At 47.4% G+C, this 8,988-nt stretch overlaps 1 long non-coding RNA gene across 1 annotated transcript; it reads right to left on the bottom strand.

Moving 5' to 3' along the window:
* Window positions 1-4,321: 4,321 nt before the first annotated feature.
* LOC140708857 (uncharacterized) lies at window positions 4,322-6,868 on the bottom strand. Its single transcript, XR_012089098.1, has 2 exons — window positions 5,668-6,868; window positions 4,322-5,451 (listed from the first exon to the last, which is right to left on the bottom strand). It is a non-coding gene; the product is annotated as an uncharacterized lncRNA (long non-coding RNA).
* Window positions 6,869-8,988: the final 2,120 nt, after the last annotated feature.

Here is an 8,988-nt window from a genome sequence, read left to right as displayed (position 1 = left end):
AACAATTGGGCCTGTCTTTTGTCTCTCTTTTCTTCCCTTTGATCTCTATGTGCCTTTTCCACTCTGTCTTGGTAACTAAAGACACCAAAAGTTATGTTTAGCAGTTAATTTACTGGGACTTGGGGATTTATGACTAGTTTCATGACTTTTTCCTGGTATCTGGAACATACTAATGAAGTAGGTTTCTAAGAGGATTTGGTTGTTTCTCTATGTTACCTGAGACAGGGAGATACAGACAGTGAGCGAAGGTTGCTTTTTGTTTTAGGTGGGCAATAGGATACCCTGCTATGAGTTGTTCCAGCAGGACTGGACTCTTCAGGGAGTGTTTGGTGAACAAACTGATATGGATGGGGTGCAGAAGACTGTGTGTCAAGTGAGGAAAGACCACTAGGAGTACAAGCTTAAGAGGTTTGAAGAGTAATCCTGGACTAGATTGCAAAGGAGGAAAGTTGTTGGTAGGAGGTACTTTTCTTTTTTTTTTTTTGAGACAGAGTCTCACTCATCACCCAGGCAGGAGTGCAGTGCTGTGATCTCAGCTCACTGCAAACTCTGCCTCCTGGACTCAAGCAATTTTCCGGCCTCAGCCTCCTAAGTAGCTGGGATTACAGGCCTGCGCCACCACACCCGACTAATTTTTGTAATTTTAGTAGAGACAGGGTTTCGCCATGTTGGCCAGGATGGTCTCAAACTCCTGACCTCAAGTGATCGACCCGCCTTGGCCTCCCAAAGGGCCACTGCTGCACCCAGCTGGTATATTTCTTATTATAGAGTCATTAATTATGTTAGTTTTTTTTTTTGAGACAGAGTCTTGCTGTGTCGCCCAGGCTGGAGTGCAGTGATGCAATCTTGGCTCACTATAACCTCTGCCTCCCGGGTTCAAGTGATTCTTTTGCCTCAGCCTCCTGAGTAGCTGGGATTACAGGTCCAAGTCACCATGCCCAGTCAATTTTTGTATTTTTAGTAGAGATGGGGTTTCACCGTGTTGGTCAGGATGGTCTCAAACTCCTCACTTCATGATCCACCTGCCTCAGGCTCCCAAGGTGCTGGGATTACAGGCGTGAGCCACTGCGCCCGGCCTCCCGAATTATTTTGAATAACATGAGCATAATACATTTGGTATCAGTCTTTAAGAGACTTGTCTTAGTATAGAGGTGTCTGGTTAGTAATGGGAATAACGTCAGGTTACCCCTGGGCCCTTGGGGGAATCCCTGATCATCCTCCTTTTTTTTTTTTTTTGAGATGGAGTCTCTCTCTCTCTTGTCCAGCCTAGAGTGCAGTGGCTCGATCTCGGCTCACTGCAACCTCTGCCTCCCAGGTTCAAGTGATTCTCCTGCCTCGGCCTCCTAAGTAGCTGGGACTACAGGAGCGTGCCACCATGCCCAGCTAATTTTTGTATTTGTTGTAGAGATGGGGTTTCACCATATTGGCCAGGCTGGTCTCAAACTCCTGATCTCGTGATCCGCCCGCCTTCGCCTCCCAAAGTGCTGGGATTACAGGCATGAGCCACCGCACCCAGCCCGCCTTTCTTTCTATTAAAAAACAAACAAACAAACAAACAAACCTCTAATTGTAAAACAGTATTGTTTGGGACCATGCACTGTTGAAAAGACCTAATCATGGAACATTCATTTATCTTTTTTTTCAGGTTAGTAACGGCCAACCTTATATGTGCCTTTAATGTTTTAATTTTGGCCTTAAAATAACAGCTTCAGACATGTAAGTAGCTATGTCCATTAGGCTTTCTAGGTCTCATAAGGGGAATTTGGTAGAAAATATATTTCACCCAGCAATTAAAGTTTTCTTCCAGGACCAGGAGCGGTGGCTCACACCTGTAATCCAGCACTTTGGGAGGCTGAGGCGGGCAGATTGCCTGAGGTCAGGAGTTCGAGACCAGTCTGGCCAATGTGGTGAAACCCCATCTCTATTAAAAATACAAAAAAATTAGCCAGGAGTGGTGGTGCACACCTGTAATCCAAGCTACTAGGGAGGCTGAGGCAGGGAATTGCTTGAATCAGTGAGGTGGAGGTTGCAATGAGCCGAGATCGGGCCACTGCACTCCAGCCTGGGTGACAGATCAAGATTTCATCTCAAAAAAAAAAAAGTTTTCTTCTGGATAAAGACAAAACTCGCTTTGCTCTCACCAAAGGCAGAGGAGCCCTGACATACACAGCAGAAAGAAAGAACCTTTAGGATAATTTGTATCAGTCTTACAGGTTAGAGACAAAAAGAAAGCAAATGCAAGTCTATGAATACCGACGGATCAAAAAGGATAATAAATTTTCATGGGAGGACAGAATTCAAAGGGGGTGAAATGCAAAGAAGTGCAAACATAACAAGATGGTTATTACTAGTTAGAAAAATGAAGATCTCCAGACATTGCAAATGAGGATTCCCATACTGCACAGCCTGGACCGAAGCGCTGCCAACTTCACAAGCCTCCTGTCAGGGAGGGCCACAGTGAACTAGATCTGCTTGTCACCCATCAGGCCATCAGGATGAACCGATAAATCAGCCGAAGGGAGCAAAGTCACAGTGGGCGAGGAGAATTGTTATCGAGATTTATAAGTAGAAGAATGAGAGGAAAAGGAGAGACTCAGTGATGGAAAAGAAAACCTTAAGCCTTAAAATGGTGACGATCGTATCAAGAGTTTTATTCTTTGGCCATTGTTTATTATCTTTTATTTTTATTTTTTTGAGATGGAGTTTCGCTCTTTTTGCCCAGGCTGGAGTGCGATGGCATAATCTCGGCTTACTGCAACCTCCACCTCCTGGGTTCAGGCAATTCTCCTGCCTCAGCCTCCCGAGTAGCTAGGATTACGGGAATGCGCCACCACGCCCGGTTAATTTTGTATTCTTAATAGAGACGGGGTCAGGCTGGTCTCGAAATCTTGGTCAGGCTGGTCTCGAAGGTCAGGCTGGTCTCAAAATCCCAACCTTAGGTGATCTGCCCACCCCGGCCTCCCGAAGTGCTGAGATTACAGGTGTTAGCCACCGTACCCAGCCTATTATCTTTTAACTTATACTGTTTCAAAATATTCCAATTTTTAGTATATACCCTAGAGGTGTTTCAGTGAGAGTAGAGGAGGTAGCTCTCTAGGTACCAAGAGAATCCTGCAACCATAGAAACATGTACCAAAATCCAGGAGGTCATATGCATCCCCGTGAGCTGAGCTGGACAACAATGGAATCCAGGGTGTTCCCTTGAATCCCCATGAAACTGAGGCCCTAGGAGGTCATGGGCATTTGCCATGCACCATTCTAGGTCTCACTGGTGCTGGACATCTCCAAGCTGAACTAAGAGGTTCTTGCTGCCAGCCGGAAGGCCTGGATGTCTCGCCAGCAAGCCCTTCCTTATTTCACTGATCTGCCATTTTTAATGTCCAGTCATCATGCTTGGAATGCCTAGTTGTAGTCCCCATGACGACACATCCATGTGGCCACACATCCTGCACTCAACATGGATGGCCTCTTGGAACGTCTCCTGAAGGAGTCTCGGAACACACACAGCTGGAGGGATGGGCACTGCTGGCAAAAGTAGATCTAATGTGTCCCTCAAGGTGAACAAAAATCTTTGAAGAGATTAGTTGATTAACAAACAAGTGCTGGGTGCAGTGGCTCACGCCTGTAATCCCAGCACTTTGGGAGGCCGAGGCAGGCAGATCACGAGGTCAGGAGTTCGAGACCAGCCGGGCCAACATGGTGAAACCGTCTTTACTAAAAATACAAAAATTAGCTGGGCGTGGTGGCGCATGCCTGTAATCCCAGCTACTTGGGAGGCTGAGGCAGGAGAATTGCTTGAGCCCGTGAGGCGGAGGTTGCAGTGAGCCGAGATTGAGCCACTGCACTCCAGCCTGGGCGACAGTGAGACTCCGTCTCAAAAAAAAAAAAAAAAGTTACAGTAGCCAATAAGTACTGATCAGGTGCAGTCCTGGGAGGGACAGTAAAACTAAAGGTGAAACAGAAGCAGCAAGAGTCCAAAGGTTGAATAATCAGGGTGTTCCATCCAAATAAGGTAATTGTAAACATTGCAAAAGCAGCAGCCAAATGGAAAGCAATCACAATCAGTTGCTCAAATAATGTGAGTGATTTAAAAGGTCCTCCCCCAAAACTTTAACAGAATAGATCTGGGGAAAGCAGTGATAGTCAATCAGCGGTCTAGGGCTGCCACAGGACTCACCAGGAGTGAAGGGGAACTGAAACCAATGAAGCAGACAAACCTCTGTCTGAGTCATGGCACCAGAAATGTTGACGGCTGTTGTAATACTGTGGTTCTTGACTTCTTCATTTAAAAGAATTTAAATAAGAAACGTGCAGCAAAGGAGAAGTACAAAGCAATTTATTACAAAGGAAAAATACTATTTTGAAAGTTAAGTGCAAAATAAACTGTATACCCTGAGAAAGAGGATTCAGGGCGGGCTGCTCCTATGGATGAGACAGCATTGATTACTGCTGGAGAAACTCCCTTTATGGGAGTCTTACATGATTATTCATAGGAGGTGGGTGGGAAGAGGGGTTACTAGTAAGCATGTTCTGGGTGGTCTTCTGGGTGCACATGTGCAGTAACTGTACATGCATGTTCATACATCTCATGACTCATTAGCATCTTAAATCTCCACCCGGGGCTGTATTTTTTCACTATTGTCATGAGCAAAAGGTCAGTCTGAAAAGGTGAAATCAAAACGCACATGTTCTGTACAGGGTAAATTCCCTATTGGAGATAGCTTTGCTTGAATGAACTGGACTACAATGCAAATGCTAGAGCTTACTGTGTTGATTCTGTGGTCATCACCGTCACTGTGCCCCAAGCACATGGTTACTTTTTTCATTACCTATCCTTCCTCAATTCCAACACCTGCCTGAGCTTACACAGGCAAATAAATGGCTGTCATTTCAGCAACTCCTTAGAGCTTATTCCGTGCAGCCTTTGATATCCCTCAGAGGAGAAGTTTTCCAAACATGATTTTATTTTGTAAAGCTTCTGTTTTTTCAGTCTGCAGAGCTGAGACATTGATAATTTTATTCTCAAATATTTAGAGACTTTCTTATAATAAGATTTTCACATCTTGGTAACACATTTCACTTACAAAATTTGCCAGAATAGACAAAAGGAGAGAGACAGCAGGAGGGATCACTAAGATTTTTCTTTCCTATGGCGTATTTCACTGTTCCTCCTTCTTTTTTCACTTCCCTGGGCCTGGAGGAAGGACAGCTCCCTTGGACCATGAAAGAAAAATGGTGATATGGAAACATCTGTCTTTATCGCCTCCCCCAACCCTTTCACTTCTGCTCTGGCTGTGCCCATTCTCCCTCCCATCCCCTGGCCCATAAGCCTTTTCCATCTCCCAACCTCACCGAGAGCCCAGACTCTCACCTAGAGCTGGCTCCTCAGTGGGAAATCAGTCATTACCGGCTAGAGGGTAGAAGAGGAGAGAGAGAGGCCAGAGCCTGGGGCTGGGGCAGAAGGTGCAGCAGGAAGGAAGGAGGTTAGAACAAGAAAAACTTCCAAATAAGGGGTGATGTGTGAGTACTCAGAGGGTGACTAAGGACATCCCCAGCATCTCCATTGAGGAGGGAGGAAGGGGGCCTTGGGTCCTGGGGCAGAGAGAGGGGCAGGGTCTGGATGAGATGCCCCCACCCTCAACACCTGGTCCTCTGAAAACACCTCACCCAGTCACACTGAGGAGCCCCTCCAGGCCCTGGGGCCCCTCCAGGTAGGTGTATCTCAGCTCCTCTCTGGAAGAACCCCCACAGCTGCCCAGCCCTGGTATGTCTCATCTCTCTGGGTCTGGTCCCCTTGAATCTTGAGTCCAGAGTTGGCTCCTTCCCTTCCTGCAGCCAGGTCAGAGTGAGGATGGCAGGTGAGAAGCCAGGTGCTCTGCATGGCAAGGTGTGGTTGCCCTCAGGGTCCTCCTTATCAGTGACCACAACTCTGGGGAGGGAGGCGCTCAATATAGGAGAGAGAGAGCAGAGAAGTAGAGTGAAGGTGGGACACACTTTGGCCTCCCCCTCCTCTCCTAGTCTTCCTCCACATGCCAGTGACTTCCCCTCTCCAACTCCAGGTCCTCTAAGAGCCACAGCAGAAGGAGAGACCTGGGTCGCCACCATTCTTTGAAGAAGTCTTTCTTTCCATAAGTGTATCCACCTCCATTCCCACTGCAGCTTTAGGGTCTGCCTCAGTGCAGAGCGCTGGGTATGTACAGAGCATAGAGGTATGTGAGGGTGATTCTGGAAGGTTCTTCCTTTGCACATATCTGCGTGGCTCAGTTTCTCTCCTCTTCAAGTCTGTTCAAATGGCACCTTCATGAGGCCCACCATGACCACCCTACTTAAAATGCCACCTGTATTACCTTGCATTGATTGTCAACTTTCAACTTTGTATTTTCTTTTTTTTTTTTTTTTTGAGACCAAGTCTTGCTCGGTCACCAGGCTGGGGTGCAGTGGCACTATCGCGGCTCACTGCAACCTCTGCCTCCTGGGTTCAAGCGATTCTCCTGCCTCAGCCTCCCGAGTAGCTGGGACTACAAGTGCGTGCCGCCACGCCCAGTTAATTTTTTTTTTTTTTTTTTTGAGACGGAGTCTTGTTCTGTCGCCCAGGCTGGAGTGCAGTGGCGAGATCTCAGCTCACTGCAAGCTCCGCCTCCCGGGTTCACGCCATTCTCCTGCCTCAGCCTTCCGAGTAGCTGGGACTACAAGGGCCCGCCACCACGCCCAGCTAATTTTTTGTATTTTTAGTAGAGGCGGGGTTTCACTGTGTTAGTCAGGATGGTCTCGATCTGCTGACCTCATGATCCGCCCACCTTGGCCTCCCAAAGTGCTGGGATTACAGGTGTAAGCCACTGCACCTGGTCGACGCCCAGCTAATTTTTCTTTTTTTTCTTTTTTTTTTTTTTTTTGAGACGGAGTCTCGCTCTGTCACCCAGGCTGGAGTGCAGTGGCTCAGTCTCGGCTCACTGCAAGCTCCGCCTCCCGGGTTCCCGCCATTCTCCTGCCTCAGCCTCCCAAGTAGCTGGGACTACAGGCGCCGCCACCTCGCCCGGCTAGTTTTTTGTATTTTTTTTTTAGTAGAGACGGGGTTTCACCATGTTAGCCAGGATGGTCTCGATCTCCTGACCTCGTGATCCGCCCGTCTCGGCCTCCCAAAGTGCTGGGATTACAGGCTTGAGCCACCGCGCCCGGCCTTTTTCTATTTTTAGTAGAGACGGAGTTTCACCATGTTGGCCAGGATGGTCTTGATCTCTTGACCTCATGATCCACCTGCCTCGGTCTCCCAAAGTGCTGGGGTTACAGGTATGAGCCACCGTGCCTGGCCTATTTTTTCTTTTTATCACACATCACTTTGTAACTATAAAAGTCCTTTTCCAAAGATGGCCTCAACAATATCTCCCATCCCACATGCTCTTTAGCAATGTGACCCTGCCATCCCCTATCAAGAGCTGATCCTAATCCCCTTCTTTTTGGATTTGGGACTTGCTTTGGTGACTAGAACATGAGGAACGTGATATTGCCTGACTTCTGAGGTTCCAGCATAAGATGCCTTGTGGTTCTAACTTGGCCACTTGAAATACCCGGACCCCAGATGTGGAGCCAGAAGCAGCCAGGGCACGTGGAGGAGCAGGTGGATGAGAACCCAAGTCACCTGGTTCACAGCCTCAGTGAGTTCCCAGTCAACAGCCAGCACCAACTGCAGCCCTGTGCAGGAGCCTCTTGAATGTGTTGGACCAGCTGGGCTCCAGATGATGGCAGCCCCAGCCTCTGTTATATGGAGCAGAAGAGCTGCCCAGCTGAGCCCAATCAGCCCACAGAATGAGAGATAATATAAAGGTTGTTTATATATTTATATATATATACAAACAATTTTTTTTTTTTTGAGATGGAGTCTCATTCTGTCACCCAGGCTGCAGTACAATGGCATGATCTTGGCTCACTGCAACCTCTGCATTCTGGTTTCAAGTGATTCTCCTGCCTCAGCCTCCCAAGGAGCTGGGATGACAGGCGCCCACCACCACGCCTGGCTAATTTTTGTATTTTTAGTAGAAACGGGGTTTCACCATGCTGGCCAGGCTGGTCTCGAACTCCTGACCTCGTGATCTGCCCACCTCGGCCTCCCAAAGTGCTGGGATTACAGGCATAAGCCACCATGCCTGGCGTTTTTATGTCTTAAGATCATTTGTTACCCAGCAATAAATTGCTGGAACACATCCATATAATCCACTACTGTTATTATATTTTTCTTTATTGTCTGTCTTTCAGATTGTAAGCATCAGGGAGTAGGTGTTAGTCTCTTTTCATTAAATGATCACCAGGCCTAGAAAAATGCCTGGCACAGAAGCACTTACTAAATATTTGTTAAATGGATGAATAAATGCTGTGACCAGAATTCCTTAATACTGGGTCCGAGACTGGAAAGGGGCAGTTACTGGTTTGGTTTTGGTGCTTGTTTAGTCAGCTTGTGCTGCCATAACAAAATACCACTGATGGATTGGTTAAACAACAGACATTTGTTTCTCACAATTCTGGACCCTGGAAGTCTGAGGTTAGGGAACCAGCAGTTTCAGTTCCTGGTGAGGGCCCTCTTCCCACCTGGCAGTCAGCTGCCTTCTTGCCATATCCTTAGGTGGTGAAGAGATTGGGAGCTCCAGTCTCTTCCTCTTCTTAAAAGGACACAGTAATCCCATCATAGGGGCCCCAATCTCTCAACCTCTTCTGAATCTAATCACCTCCCAAGATGCCAGCAGTCTCAAGGAGTTTACTGTTACGGTGGGAGCAAAGATGCTAGAGCAGGTTGTAAAATTAGGTGTCATCCCAGTCAGTGAGGAGAGGACAGGAGTAATTCAGGGAAGGGGACCTGGATAGAGCTCACTCAGAGGATATGACAGGTCTCAGAACTCTATTGATAAATTCAAGTCTGGACAAAAGTCAGTAATATTATTCTGACCAAATTCCTTTCAGTCTTCCTGAGGGATGGGCAGGCTTATTCCAGAACAAAGA

This window comes from Chlorocebus sabaeus, chromosome 17 (assembly GCF_047675955.1).
Source record: "Chlorocebus sabaeus isolate Y175 chromosome 17, mChlSab1.0.hap1, whole genome shotgun sequence".
In the NCBI taxonomy this organism is placed as follows: domain Eukaryota; kingdom Metazoa; phylum Chordata; class Mammalia; order Primates; family Cercopithecidae; genus Chlorocebus; species Chlorocebus sabaeus.
Note: the sequence above shows the minus strand (reverse complement) of the source record. Positions and strands in the feature narration are given on the sequence as shown.